At 35.9% G+C, this 16,122-nt stretch overlaps 1 long non-coding RNA gene across 1 annotated transcript; it reads right to left on the bottom strand.

The window, feature by feature from the left end:
* Nucleotides 1-345: 345 nt before the first annotated feature.
* On the bottom strand, nucleotides 346-15,695 carry LOC122824193. The gene is made up of 3 exons (XR_006369460.1): nucleotides 15,620-15,695; nucleotides 891-999; nucleotides 346-580 (listed from the first exon to the last, which is right to left on the bottom strand). It is a non-coding gene; the product is annotated as an uncharacterized LOC122824193 (long non-coding RNA).
* Between the last annotated feature and the right edge of the window lie 427 nt (nucleotides 15,696-16,122).

Raw genomic sequence — 16,122 nt, 5'->3', positions numbered from 1 at the left:
TTGGCTACAAATTCTTTACAAGTTCATCTCTGTTTTAACATCCATATCAAAGAGGAATAGACGGCTTGTTAAAGGACATGTCATAGCACATGCGTTGGATTTACAGTCTTTGACTAGGCCATTCTAAACCTTAATTGTTTTGTAGCCAATCACAGGTGGACTTGCTTTGGTTCATTAAGCAGCTTAATTCACATTTTGTACTTAAATTTGGGTCTCGACTACTTCTACAAACATCTATCAATTTAGTCTTTACTGCATGTTGTTTCCATGGTGTTTTATAAAGAAATATTTAAAATTCTGTTATATTAACGGTTATTTTTTAGAAGTGTGAAGCCTTAACACAGTTTACTTTAAACCACAAACCTGAAAACATTTGTTGCTGGCCCTTAAATTAACTGTATTTCGGAGGTTTTCTTGGGTTGCAGATGCATCAGACCTCTTCCACTGCCTTCAGAAAACAATTGTTCTGTCAGCAGAAATTCTCCTCACACCTCATTGCTTCCATCTGTATAGAAACTCTGGCAGTTTGCTTAACATACAGATGCCAGATGCGAGCATTATGACTGCACTGCTGCTCCACCTGTTAAAAAATGGAAGGGAAATGTCTGTTTTTAAATTACCAAGGTAAAAATCAGGATCTGTGTCCAAGTCACGGATGAAAAATAAAGTGAAAATCTAATCTCTTGACTGAGACATTTCTTAATAAATTTTGTACAAGATTCAATATGTTATTAATGCTTTTAGTGAGCATGTTAATAATTTCAGAGCAAATACAATGGGCTGAACATTCTGAGCTTTTTAAAGGATAAATAACTTTTTATAAACAATGCATCAAAACAGGTTCACCTGATAACAAGGAGACTGATAATGGTGTGATAATAAACACTTACCTGCAAGCCATGCATATTTATAATGGCTGCACCGATCCTTGTTTTGTCTTTGTCAAGACATGTTGCACAGAATTATGCAGTAGTAGATCGATGAAAGAGTCTGCAGCTCCTATATCACACACAGACACACACACACACATCTCTAAACAACACCATCAAAAACAACAGAGATTAAAGCTTTTACAGCACTTTTACCACATTCCTCAATAAAATGACCTAACATTTCAATTTCGTGGCTCGCCACATGAAACCCAGTCCCATTTTTTAACCTTAGCCACACGCTGAATGATAATGCATCATAATAGATGATCCTCATCTCTAGCCATTCATGGCATACTTAAAGGGGCAGTGCTATGGATTCTAACACATAATACTAAATACATCATGCTTATTATAATACATAAGTGTTTCCATTGCAGTTTTGTGAAATAAACCAATTTCGAAAATCTAAATTAACTTTTTTTACTAAGCGAATTTATTTTCGAAACGTCAAATGTTGCAATTACATGATCAATGGAAACGCAGCTGGTTATCTGTATGTAAATCAGAGAACATGATTCGGCGTCCCTCTCTGTGTGAATGTGTGTTCCTTCTTGCCACTTCTAATTACAAGCATTTTCAAAGCCCAATCCATCCTCTGCTTGTGATTTTAACCCTTTGCACGTGACGTCACGCTCTCCAGAACTCTACCCACACCGCGCTCTTTAAGGCTGGTCTAAAAACAGACATTTGTAACCTAAAACCGCAGCGTCAATAGTGACGACTGGCAGCCCTCGGTGTAATTTTGCAGCAAACACCTTTCACAAAGTAAAAAGACTATTGTTCATATACTTTGAGTAGGATTAGAAAGATATTAAATATCGCCTCATGGAGAAGGTGCGTTTTAGTTAGCATCTCGTCTTTTGTACGTTTTTAATGTCGCTCCAGTTTAAGATGAAACCTTGTGTATGACATGGTGATATAAATCAATTGGTGTGAATTCAGGAAAATTCTGTGATCTGATCAACACGTCAGGAGGAGGGAGGTACAGGTCCGTTTCTAAGCTAGCTGTTTCCAACTCTTGTAAACACCACCGTCTGTGAGCCCCAACCGGGAGTGTTACGTTCACAAATTAGCTCAACTCAAAGAAGTAGAAGCCATGAATAAACAAACAATTTCAGTTGCTCTGTTCAACACTCCCGTCCCTCACTTCAGACGTCCGTCATGGCACCTTGAATGATTAAGTGACGTATTTGCAAAGGGTCTGCCCTCATCCACTGATTTTAAAATCTGCCTAAGAAGATGCATATTTATCACCCCTTATCCCTGTCTGTGATATACAAGAGCTGCCTTCTTTTCACTTTCCCCAAAACTTTCCATGCAGACCACCTCCTGCCACCATCACACTGTCCTCCTCCAAGTATCTGTCGGGTAATGTTTTCACCTTCATAAAGTATATCTTGTGTCGACATTGACACCTTCTTAGAGGAGCATCAAGGCTGTGTCCGGGTTAGCTGTCAGTAAAGTGTAAAGGATGTCATTGTAATCTCTCTATAGCTATAGTAGCCGCATGGCTGTTACTGGAAATGGCTGAGCATACTGTACATTTTTCACTCCAGCAGAAATTAGATGTCCTGATTTATTGAGGCCCATAAGGGAAGCGTTTTATAAATCACTGAGCTCACATCTTACTCCAACATATAGATGGCAAGAATTCTCAGCTTCTCAGCTGAATTCCTGCAGTAAATCAGTTCGCTGCGGCACGCCAGCCTCTTCCTGAATGTCGTCTTCACAAAATAATCATTAATTAAATGTTCACCGAGACTTTCCTTACTACTTCTTCAAGTCAGTTTATTTACATAGCGCCAATTCACAACAGATGTCAAGAAGAAACGGATGAACTGATGTAGGATTATTTTCTAGGTTCATGAAAGTAAGAATTTAATAACAGAGGGCGAATGATTAGTTGTTGGCAGGATTATTTCAGCTGATGGCCTCCAGGAAGGAACCACAAACAAACAGACCAGATGTACCCTGCAAAAACTCAAAACATTACCAAGAGCTTTATCTAGGTTCTAGTGCAAATATCTTAATACGCTTGAAATCAGACTTACAAGTAGCATTTCAGCAAGATGTAAGATCTAGATTTAAGTAAATCCTTTATTATTGATAAAAATAAAAAAAATAAAAAAAACTAGATAAACTGGCAGATTAGCACTTATTAGTGAAATAATCTGCCAGCACAACTAGTAACTTTAGTTCATTAATAATTACTAAAGGAAAGTGTTAGCAAGTTTGTCACAATAATCAATTAACTGCACAATAACATAAAATGAGCACAATAATTTCCATTTTTAGAATATTTTTGAAGGTTAATTTTGTTTAGAGACATCAAAACCCATTTTATTTACGGTTCTGGTTGTGTGTGGCTTTTATTTCCAATTTATTTATTGTTTTTGGTTGTTGTTTTATTTTGGATATTTAAAATATCTTCCAGTTCCAGCATTAAGTGTTCCTTACAAAATGTCACTTTGTGAGTTTTTGAGAATGCAAACTTTCCAATATATTATTCAAAAATGTCCTCAAAACATCAATGTCATCATTTGTCATAATAATTTGGCTCACTTTTTTCCAATCAATGGATGAAACTGTCGTTTGGAAACTTTGATTTTTTTGACTTAAATTACAATTTATTTGATGAACCTAAACATTTAAAAGCAAATTAAAAGAAATCTGTCAAGGGGAAATACCTTTCAAGATTACAGTTCATAGAACTGCAAATTCTACATTTATTAGGCATTTATTCTGCTCCATTCTTCACACTGTAAGAAATAATAAATGCATTTTTTTACGATCATAAGAATAAGTTAGTCATCACAGATATTTAATATGCACTGTGTATGTATCTCCAGAGGGAATATTTCCACTGTCCTCTGTGAAGCACTTTGTGCTTAAAAAGCTTTTATAATATTTAAGGTACTTTTAAAAGGTTAACAGCATAATAAAAAGAATGATCACTGATGTGATTTTCATTATACAAATCTGAGCCATTATGGCTCTCTCACAAGGGTTTTCTAAAGGCCCTCATTCATTCCCCAGAGGATATATTCATGATTTGATTTGCTTTGATTCTTAGAACGCAGCTTGAATGAAATATTTTATGACACACTGTCTTCATCCACTGAGACTCATTTGAGAATTAAACATGCTGCCTTCGCGTCTCTGATTTCTTTTTTTCATTATTATTTTGCCTAATTAAGTCTGCTGGACATGTGTTTGCTGAAGGTCATTGGGACTGTGAATTTTTCCCTTTTTGAAGTCGTGTTCAAATCTGCTAAGGCCAGTTCAGGGAGCTGGTGCTCTGCCTGATCTGCAGACCCCTGGAGGAATCACAGCAGTCGTCCGCCAGATCTCTGTGGGCATTTTAATAAACTTTCCAGAACTAACAGCAGTCGCATACATGGATGACACCGAAAGCAGAGATTTGAAAGCAGCAGAAACGACTTGGTTCGTGATCTAAACAACACAAAATACAACCAGTTATTTTTTTATTTTTTCAATCGATTATTCAAAGTTGTTCACATGACATACATCTTATCTGACTTGAGTTTTTGGATTTATTTATTTTTTTAAAACGCCACAAAAACAGAAAAAATTGAAAAGTAGAGTTGACATTCTGTTGGGTGTAGAACAACAGGTGCCTTCCTGTAGTGACCACTCATTCCTTATGTAGCGCTAAGGCAGGCCCCAATAATATATATTGCCATGGACACATGATCAATATCATTAAACATTCAATAATTTCACTGAACTCTGATCTAGAACCGCACAGCATGCTGGGGGATGAACACAAAGGAAATACTTCAGCCACTCAACCTCTCACAGCCAGCAACTCGCTCTTTGGTTACCTAGCAACAACCTGTTGAGTAACTTACTAACTCACTCTTTGGTTACCTAGCAACTCACTCACCTGGCAACAGCCTGTTAAGTAACTTGTACTGTTTTAGGTTTTGCTACTTTGCCTCATAACTCCCTAAATACAACAACAACGTCGTGGAATGAAAACTGTGGATAAAACAGTAAAGGTCAAGACACAGTTAGGTAGAATTTCAGAAATTTAAAACAAAAAGCTAATCAGTATTTATTGATGTCGACCGTAATAAAATGCTTATCCTGATATGTTTTTCAGTTGTCCACTTCCAGGTCAAGTTTGCTAAATTTTGCTTTATTGTTAGTGAAATCTTTTCTACTCTCAAAGGTTCTGACTCTGTTAAGACATAGAAATATAATTGGTGGTGTGGGGGTTTCCAGAAGAGTCTATCGAGACGGGAACAGAGAGCCAAAATCTCATTTTGCTGGGGAGACAGGTTGAGCAATTAGTGGGTCACCTTAAATCTCGGTTCTAAAAACCAGAAAAGAAATTACTCCTGAATCTGCTCAAACCTGGACAGAAGAAAAACATTCGACTTAAGTTGCAGGGTGAGTTCTGACATCTGTCACTCTGCTCTAAAATTGAAGGAAAGATTTTGAAAAGTGGACTCTGTTTATTACTTTAAACTGTACAAGCTGTAACCCAGCACAAGGTGTACTTGAACGCATGCTGGGAATCACTTTATCTCCCTTTATTCCCTGTGAGTTCACAGGAAAAGGTAGAAAATTTGTAAATAGTGTCTAATTTGGGAACAAATGAGAACTTAAATTTTGAGGACAACTTCAAAAAACTGAAAAGAGTGTCTCTCATGTCTTTAATGGCTCCTTTGTAATAAAATATAATAATAAGCGACATCTACAACATAAGCAGTTTTAATGGTCAAAAGGAAGCACAACCTCTTACAGTTGTAGGGATTTTGTGTAAAAACAAACTAAAACTTACTTTCAAAATTACTCAAATCTGTTTTAGAGCCAGTAAACCAAAACATGTTATAAGCATGAGACATATATAAATCACAACTGACCTTTAACTTGATCTTAATTAACTGTAGCAATAATACTTGAGGATTAAATAATCTCAGAATCCAATAGAGACCCAGTTGTGTTTATTATTTCCTAATACATAAAACTCTAAAGCTGAAAAGACTTCACAAACAGTTCACTACTTTTTGGTAATATCTGTCTCCTGTCAACTTTCAATTCAGAAATTGTTTAATGAAAGGTAAAAACAATGAAACACCATCCATTTGGTTGAAAACAAAGAAACTGCTGACATGCCTTATCCCTATCCCAGCTGGCGGGATGCCAATGCTGCCACCTTTATTTGGATTTCAACCACTTTCATTTTGACATCAGATAAGGATAAACAAGGCTCATTAGCATCGCCTTAATTAGATCTCTGCCATGGCGCTGTAATTAGCTCAAAAACCAAGTCTTAGATCTCCCAAGTTACATCAAAAGGATATCTTTCTCAATTAGAGTTAAGAATCCTCTTTTCATTTCTCTTTGTTTACCTTCTCTGAGTAGCATTCTCCATATATTGTGGGTGACAGCTAACGTCAATAAGATTAGCATATTTTCCCACCCACTAAGTAAAGGTTGTTTTTTTTCTCCTTTAAAGTAGAATGACACAGTTTAGAAACTCATCCAGTAAATCTGTGCAGTCACAAAACCTCTGCTGGAAAATACTTGTTTTTGTTACATAAAAAAAGATTATACCTTTGGAATACAGTAATTTAAAAGTAATTAGAAGCATTTAATTTGTTTCCCGCTGCCGCTTGCTTGATAATCTGCCCAGGCAATTTGATGGTTCTGTGTCATTAAGTCTGTTGTTTTTCCTGAGGAAGTCGTCATCATGGCAGCCTACGTTTCAGATTACGGTTAAATTGAGCTTTTTAAATGAAAGTGTGGGTGAGGGAAGGTCACAAGGTCTCAGCCCGACTGGTAAGGGTTATTGGTAACTTCTCACCCATTTTCACATTATCTGAATTGGATACATGTGATGCATTATTTGACAATGAACGGAGCAAAAATATGTATCCATCTAATCACATTTAGATGTTTCTCCACTGGAAAGAGGAAATCAAAATTTTAAAAAACCATCGACAATGATGGCAAACGTTATGTAATACAGAGATTTTTGAAAGTAGACATTACAGTATTGTTTCACTGATTATGTCTGTATACATGCCACTAATCTAAACATTTTAACGCGTTAATATTACATAATGCAAATGAATCAAACTACAGCAGCACATTGTGGACTCGACACACAGGGACTGAGGGTTTTACGCCACTCAGACTCAGCTCAACATCGTAGACCTGATTGTGACAGAAACAAGTTTAACATTTTTCAACTTTCCTGTTGCGTCACTAGCCCGTGTATGTGTGCATTTACATATGAGCTCAGAATTTCATGTGCACAAATTGGCTGGAGGCAATCAACTGTTGCCTCATCACCGCACAAGTTAAATGTGAATGGAGCCCAAAACACGGTCTTGTACTGCGGTCAACAAGGCTGAGTTACAAACAAGTGGTGTGCTCAGCAGTAGATTTTACATAAAAAACAACGACAGTTTGGATAGAACCAAGGTAGTATGTATTGCAGTGATTACTTATCCCCCCATCCAAGCACAAGGAGTTTATAATAAAAAGTTCTACATTGTTTAAAACAAAAACAATGTACAAAACAAAAAAGATTTATCATGATTAATCAAAGTGCTAGAATGTGATTAATCTGATTGACAGCACTAATTAAAACCATACCATGTACACTTAGCACATTATCACCAATGGATGGTCAAATGTGTACATTTGGCATGATGAAATGATATACACGATCAATGCATCTCTACATAATACATATTAATTAACATAACTACCTATTTTGACAAACGAGAGCAAAAAGTGAAAGTTTTCCACGACGGGAGAAAGCAATAAACGCTGAACACGTGTCGACTTGTGTTGCATTGCGAGCACACGTGTGCACATCTACATGTACGAGGTCTAGACATTTTGGGTCTTGAGCAAAGGTTTCGCTAGGCTTTTTTTTTTTTTTTTGTTCTATTGAGTCAGCAAACTGAAAATCCAGATGATGCCTTCACACATCAATCAGACGACTGGATTTAACTTTTTCCTCTGCAGTGACAAGTTTTGAAAACTGGGAACGTTTCTCACCAAGACTCTGTGAACGAGGAGCTACTTTATCCCACAAACACTCAGCGGGAGGAGAACCTCCACAACTCAACTAAAATATAAATTAATTCATTTAGTTACCTCTGCTATATTTTTGGTTTGTAAAGTAGAAAATGTCTGCGCATCTGCACCAAGTTGTCGGGTGTGTGTAATCTGTCAAAATGACTGATGGCCTTCAGATTTTTCCATTGCTTATGGAAAGTATTTGGTTGAGTTTGTGAGTTTGGACCTCACAAACTAACATTGACAGCTGAGTCTCTGGGTCCTAACAATTTTGTCCTTCCTTCCTCTTGGCCTCCTGTTTTCACAGGGAGAGATCAAAAAGCGCAGTGTAGTATTTCCAAAAGTTTAAAATTTGCTGAATCACAACTTTTGTTCTGCTCCAGAAAAAAAGAAAAAGAAAAAAATCTCTCCTTGGTCAACATTTCCCTTTTGACTGTTATGGGCTTGTGTTTTATATCTCCTGTCTACAGTCAAGTGTGACACGAAATGGGAGATCTTTGAGTGACCTGCTCTATTAACAGAGAATTATTCTGTCACTCAAGTCTTTGCCTTGCCGTAGACGTGTCAAAGTTTTCAGATGTAGCTCCCAAGGCATACGCACCGAAGCTGTCAGAGGATGAATTGTTGAGAGAGGCTTCTTAAATATGAAGTTCCCAGCAATCTTTAAGGGGAGTGGAACACATCACTCGATGACACATCCGACAAAGTGAAGGGTTTCAAAGCTTGACATTTGTCAACAGGCCATTCTGAGATTTGTCTCCTGTCTTGTGCTACGGACTTTCCAAGCCACAGCGAGTGGTCAGTGCATTTTTACAAGTAAAAGTGCTTATGTTCTCTGCAGACATTTACCCTGACGGAGCTCTTAGAGCTTTTTTTCCTTGCGCCTGGGGTTTGTCTGACAACCTCTTATGTCCTTACTGTAAAACATGTTTCAAAGTCTTAAAAATGTCACAGTTTGTGTCTGTGCCAACGTAACAATCAACTTTGCCTTGAAAAGGTGTTTATAGCACTTTTTTTTCACATTTTGTCACTTTATAAACACACATTAAGTAGGTGTTATTGGGATTTTAGAGAAAGTAGTTTAGAATTGTAAATGACATTTATTTTCACCATTTAACAACATCTCAAAATAAAATCAATGCATCTAATTGCCTTCAGAAATCACCTAATTTAATGAGTAGAATAAATTCTCCTGCTCTGTAAGAGCCACAGAGTGCAGGGTTATCTTCAAGGACTGGTGATGGAGATGTTTTTATTGTCCACCTGCTCAAACTTTGACCTTGAATGACCTTGGTGGTTTGTATGACAACATTCATGTCCTAGAAGCATGGTGATGATATTTTGTATAGCACCTTTTAGTTACAGGGATGTTAAGAGGACCTTAAATGATGAAGACATAGAGCAAACGTTAGATTTCAGGTAGAATACAGAAAATTCATGAAAAGTGGAACAACAGCTGCAATTTATGGTGTTCAGCAAATCTGCATTTTTTTTGTTTTTTTGTTTTTGTTCCAGATTAGTGGTGCATAAAACCTGACTGCTGCTCCTCCATGTTTGGTTCTGGTTCTGGGGATTGCAGACCAGAACCAGAGGATCTTCGGTGTCAGAACCTCCATAAGATCAGAGATACATTTCTGGGGTGAAGATTAGGGTTGAGGTGTGACTGAAGGTCAGAGGTCGTTATAAAAAAAGATCACTAGATTTCAGGTCATGGTTGGAGTCAGAATGGATTCAATGCAATGCAATTACTCAATCAAGACAGCAGCAGTCCGACAGAGTATTAGAACCAAGAAGACCGAGAAAATAAAATAAATTATGAGAAGGAAGTTATAATATTACAACTTTTTTACTGTTATCCTGACTCTTCTTGAAATATTTTAACTTTATTCTCGGAATACAATGGAATACAATATTCTTGATGCCATGACTTTATTCATAAATTAAGATTCTTATTCTGACTTTATTCTCATTATTTCCTGATTTTATTTTGCTAATATGACTTTGTTTTTGTAGTAGTAAGACTTATTCTCATACAAGTTTATTCTCATATTATGACTTCATCCTTGTAATATTAAGACTTTGTTCTTGTAATATGACTTTATTCTCAAAATACTGATTTTATTCACATGTTAAGACTTTATTCTTGTATTTTGAATTATTCTCATTATTCTTGTACTTTTTCAACTTTCTCTGAATTTCACAATTTTGTTCTATTGACTTCGTTCTTGTTCAAATTTTTTCTTGTGATATTAGGACTTTACTCTTGTACAAATTCTCGTTATGACTACATTTTTTTTATATTATGATTTTATTCTCATAATCTGATTTTATTTCTGTGATATAACTTTTTTCTTGTCATTTATTTTGTTAGTGTAGACCTACCACTCTGTCACACAGCAGAAACTGTACATATATGGAGTTCATTCATTATTTACCAGTTAATCAATTTTCCAGGTAGTTGTTGCAGACTCTGGAGCTTTTTTTTTTTTTTTTTGCTGTATAGAGGTAGAATTTTCTCTTTCAGGTGAGAGCAGGTTTGCACCATGAAATCTCATCTTTGATTGGATTGGGTGAAAGAATATCATCTGCAGTTATGGTGTGACAAGTTGTAGAAACTTAGAAAGTAAGGTACGGAAGGAGAAGAATTAAAAATGTTGCAATGGTGCTGAAACTGCAACAAAATTCTTAATACTAAAGGCCACAGGGTCAGAGCTCCATCTTCCAGGTCGTGAGTCCAATAATACCAATTGACTTCCAAGCAGGGAAAATTACAAACCCAGTCCTTTCCATTTGCAGAGTAGGTACTTCCAGATACCCTGTGAGATCCCAGGATGGAGTGATAGACATTTTTGGACATCGTATGGCATTCTATGATTGGTGTAATGGCACGTTTCGATCCTAATACCCACACATGATGGAGAAACCCTTTGACAATGTGCAAAAATAGGCTAAAAACCAACTTAAGAAAAGATTCTTGCTCAGGTTGATTTTGATCTACATCGAGTTTGAGTTTTGAACCATCTAGATGATGGAAATTACACAAGAGGTGAAACAATTAAGCAAATAATCCATGTCTAAATAAAAAAATCCCCAAAGCCGGTTACAAGTGATTTTCATGGCAGCAGGATGTGTAACGGGAACTAATTTGACACTAGTCTATTAATTAGGCATTCTAACTGTACCAATACCCCCCAAAGATACGAGATATTCATTTGCGAATCTATCTTATTTGTTGGATCCAATTAAGAAGCCCCCCTTCTGAGTTGATATGCTGAATTAAGTCTTATTAGAGATACAAATCTAACTCAAAATAACAGGTTGTCATAGAGAAATCATGCACATTAACATAATTAGATAAGATTTTAGCATTTAAGAACATGTTTGATACATTAATGGAAGAAGACACAAGTTGCACTTAAATCCCTGAATGTGAAACGAGGAATAAAAAATGACTATGTGCTTTACATAAGAATATATTTCATCAGTTTCTGATTTTCAGGAATCCTGATGGGAAAAATTCCAAAAAAATTAATATTTCTCAGTTTTATTAAAAAGCTGAGATGAGCCAATCAGAACAGAGAACCCAGGACAGCTTCCTGTTTTTCACACTTTAAAATGGTCAAAATGAAGAAAACCACAAGACTATATATACCAAACAAAAAGACACACATACATTTTTTTTTCTCTCACAGTTTGGAAACAAACCAAACTTCACTTGTTTTAGGTCAGTCACATTTTTTTACCATGTAGTTGCAGCCAACATAAAAAGCCAAATTGCAGTTTACAGATGCATACAGGGTGAAAGACTGTAATTTTTGCAGTCATGTCCTGGTCTGATGAAACTAAAATGGAACTTTATTCAAAGGTGACATGTTAGGCTTCCTTCAACAGGTTGGGATAGGTCTATGGCCTATACAAAACATTACAATTTTGCACAAAATGATAGTTTACTCAGTTTGTTTCAGAATGAGCTGTTTTAGGGCGTCTTGTCACTTTAAATCCAGGATCAACTTGTGTCGATACTCCACTGAGATTGGCTGCGTGCAACGCCCCAAACTCATTGTTTAGATTTACACGTGAAAATGGCTGGAGACAGATGCGCAATTAAACAACAATGCGACTTTGAAAAGCATAAGAAGAGCCTCCTGCACAACCAGCAGAAGTTTAGTGTTTGGTTTCTGGGTGTTTAGTCAACAGCAAAACACCTGGGTTTTCCAGCAGCCATTGTCCAGATGCACTGACTGTGGTTGCTAGGTAACAGTGCAGCATTGCCTGTCGGTTTTGACTCAACATTCCAAAGGTTTTGGAAATTATCATTTTTCAGACACCAAAAAACTAACTTATTGCCTAAAACTGACTGGGTGTTTTGTTTTGTTTTTTGTTCTCCAATTTGGGCTTTTAACAAGCAGTGAAAACCCAAATTGGAGTACAAAAACTTTAAAAATATACACTGTTGAGCGTGCCGTGGTGGCGTAGGGGATAGCGCGACCCATATTTGGAGGCCTTGAATCCTCAACGTGGCTACGGGTTCGACTCCCGGACCCGGCGACATTTGCCGCATGTCTTCTCCCTCTCCTTCCCCCTTCCTGTCAGCCTACTTCTGTATAAAGGGACACTAGAGCCCACAAAAAGACACCCAGGAGGGGTTAAAAAAAATGCACTGTTTCTAATCTCTAACCCATAATGTGGGTTAACTTAAATGTATGGATTTCCTTCTTTCAGTGCTTGAACTCTTCAGCATTACGTTCTAAAAATGGAAGCACACAGCAGAACAATGTTCGGTCTGACATAAATTAATTTCCCCATCACTGGCAACAACATTCAAGTGTCCGGAGCTGTTTGCAGCTGTAATGCATGAGTCACCAGCAGGCAACACGAGGCTGTCAACTGAGCCTTGTGACTTGCTCTCAATCTCAGGCAACCCCGCTGTCAGAACACAAGGATGTTGGCAGGAGCATGTGGCCTAACACACGAAACTGTCCAAATGTTAACAGGCCTGGCACAGTTTAGGCCTGGAAGGCATAAATATTAATCTTTCCCAGTTACATATGAACACGTGAGTCTTCCCAAATTAAGTGGCGTATTTACAAAAGCTGATCCTGTAATGGAGAATGTTTCCATGAGTCATTCCCCTGTGATAAGCTCATGGGATAATTATTTAGAACAGCATGTGGTTTAGGGAAACACATTTATTTTTAATACAAATAGGGGCATAATTTATTAAGTGTATATAATATATAATATAATATATATTATATATATATGTATATATATATATATATATATATATATATATATATATATATATATATATATATATATATATATATATATATATATATATATATATATATATATAATATGCATTTTATTGGGAATTTTTTGGAAAAGACCAACAGAAAGAAGTGTGTAACTGATGTGGAACAAAAACAAAAACAAAAATTTCAGGTGAGATTACGAATAATAATCTCAAATTTGTCACATATTTTTAGCCAGACCCCATTACTCTGATGTATAGAGTAAATAGAGTCCGACCAGGGTCTATACACGCTTCCCACAGTAAAATTCAAGCACTTTTCAAGCATTTTCAAGGTAGGTTACCAAACATTTCCAGCATTATACTGTAGAGATAAAAACAATACAAAGAAACTAGAAAAGAGAGAGTTTTTTTTTTTTTGTTGCTTTTATTAATAAGTCCTTGAGCAATTAGGAATAATATAATATATAATATAATATATATTATATATATATGTATATATATATATATATATATAATATATTTTTGTGACATTGAAACAATCCAAGCATGTTGACGTAAATGACCTTCCTGCACAAGTTAAATGCTAAAATAGTATTTACAAAGAAAGTTTTTGTTTTTGTTTTTTTTTTATTAAAAAATGTTCTCACAAAGTTTTCTGGCATTTGGCAAATAAAAAATAATTTTGGTAATTCTAATTATTCTAGAATATGAAAAGTTTACTCTAACTTAACTTCAGATAGAGAGGAAAAAATATATTTCTTTTAATTATGTGTCTGGAAATATCTGATTTGAACTGTGAATAATATTTCCAAACTCTAGGGTTTTGATCAAACACTAAATTCCTTTTTTTTTATTACAAAACTGGAAAATTTGAATATCAGGTCCAAGACAAATCATTTTACTGCACATTCCTTGCTTTATATGATTAACCAATTTCCTATTTAGAATCTGTGGCAAGATTTAAAAACCGATTCATTTTGTGAGGAAGAATCTTTCAAAATTTCAGTTTCGAAATGAAAACTGATTTAAAAAATCTTAAAATAGTAAATGAAATGTGGTCCTTTAAAGTATTGACTATTTCTACTCTGCACTTTCTGATTTTCATTGGAAGAAATGATAAAAATTATGCTTGTATTTCCTCAGAATTGCACCTTTTGTGTTGCCGTAAAATCCCAATAAATGATGAGACAGGGGTATAATAACTTTTACGCCATTCTGTAATATGCACATGGCATTTTAAGAGGCTCCCACTTGCAGATCTTTGGAGCTATTTTAACCACTCGTCGATCAGAACAATTATGTCTTCACTGAGAAACAGAAAAAAACTGATGCAGATTTGAATGCCAACGGTTAATTTATGCTCACAAGTTGAAACTGAAACTTACCTTCAGTCAAGATTGATGGTTAAAACAAAAGTTAATTTGTGCAGCTCACGCATCAAAGTGCCAGAGATTTTCCTCCATGCATGCAGCACGACGGTGTGAATCAATAATGCATTATTTATTTGCTTTGCCTCTAATTCAGCCGGGATGAAACATCAATAAAGACTCACTGATTGCAGTAAGTGTCGCATCAATTTGCCCTGATTTGTCCTTTACTTAACAAATGTCAAACAGAGATAAATGTCTATTCTTCCACGTCTTTCTTTAACAATACAGCTGTGGCCAAAAGTTTTTGGCAGTGAAGTGTTTTTATTTCACAGAAAGTTCCATTAACCTCAAATTATTCTGCAGAATGTCCAGATGTACGTTAATTCCTTCTAAATCATTCAGCTGCAGGATCTTTAATGGTTCCTATAAAATGCCAGGACAGTCCTGCAAGAGAAGGTTGTTGCCACCAGTGCAGAGCTTGGTAAATACTGGCAGCATCTTCATGCTCAGTGGTATGAATACTTTTGGGTATGAGTGAAAACACAAATATGAATCCTCCAATTGTTTTGAGACGTTGAGAAAATCATGTCTGACTGAAAAAACAAGGTGCCTGTTCATCATCTAACATAAGGCCTCAAAATGTCTTACCTTAATTTTTGATTTTTATTTTCCAGAGACTTTTCTGTCAGGTAAAAATCTTCATTGCATTCTGTGAGTCAAGGAAGCTGCAGCTACCGCTAACTAGCGGCTAATATACCCTTCCTAGCTAGTTAGCTAGCATTTTGCATCTGAGTCAGTGCAAATTTATGACTAGTTTAAAGCAGAAACAGAATCCTAGAAATTAATGTACAGATTGTATGAATGAGCACAGAAGTGATTCAAATTGAAAAGTAATTACACTTTGTTCTGATCATTCTGTGGTGCAAAATGAAACCTACACTGAAGTAGTGAAAACATTATAAAGGTGTAAAAATTAAAATTCACACACATACCTTTCTCTGAGTTCTTTTCACTTCAAAGTGTAGCTGAGCTGCAGAGATTCAAAGATGGCCAGGTATTCATTTTTCTGTGGGTGCAGATAAAAAAAATATGTTGTAGATTAATAGAAAGAAATGCAACAAATACTAATGAGGCCCCATCAATAGACTCACTTTATAGAATCTGCACATTTTGGCATATTGGATCAAAACATCTCTGTTGGAAGATGTAAGAACTCATTACCTTAAGCTATTAATAGTAATTTTTAGCTATTCCAGGCACTCTATGAACTATAACAAACTTAAATGTAGAATATGGACAGTAATTGTATAGCTTTGTCACATTTCCAAAGATTTTTTTATTCCAAACACTGAAGGTGTACAAGAATAACTTTCACCACCATTTTTTATTTTTTATTTTTTGCTCTTGTCTGACTTTTGTCATTAGCTGGCCAACTTTTATGAAGGGCACCAGTCAGTTATAGCATTATGTGAGCTGCTTTTAATTGAATTGCCTC

Source organism: Gambusia affinis, linkage group LG21, assembly GCF_019740435.1.
Source record: "Gambusia affinis linkage group LG21, SWU_Gaff_1.0, whole genome shotgun sequence".
Classification (NCBI taxonomy): Eukaryota; Metazoa; Chordata; class Actinopteri; order Cyprinodontiformes; family Poeciliidae; genus Gambusia; species Gambusia affinis.
Note: the sequence above shows the minus strand (reverse complement) of the source record. Positions and strands in the feature narration are given on the sequence as shown.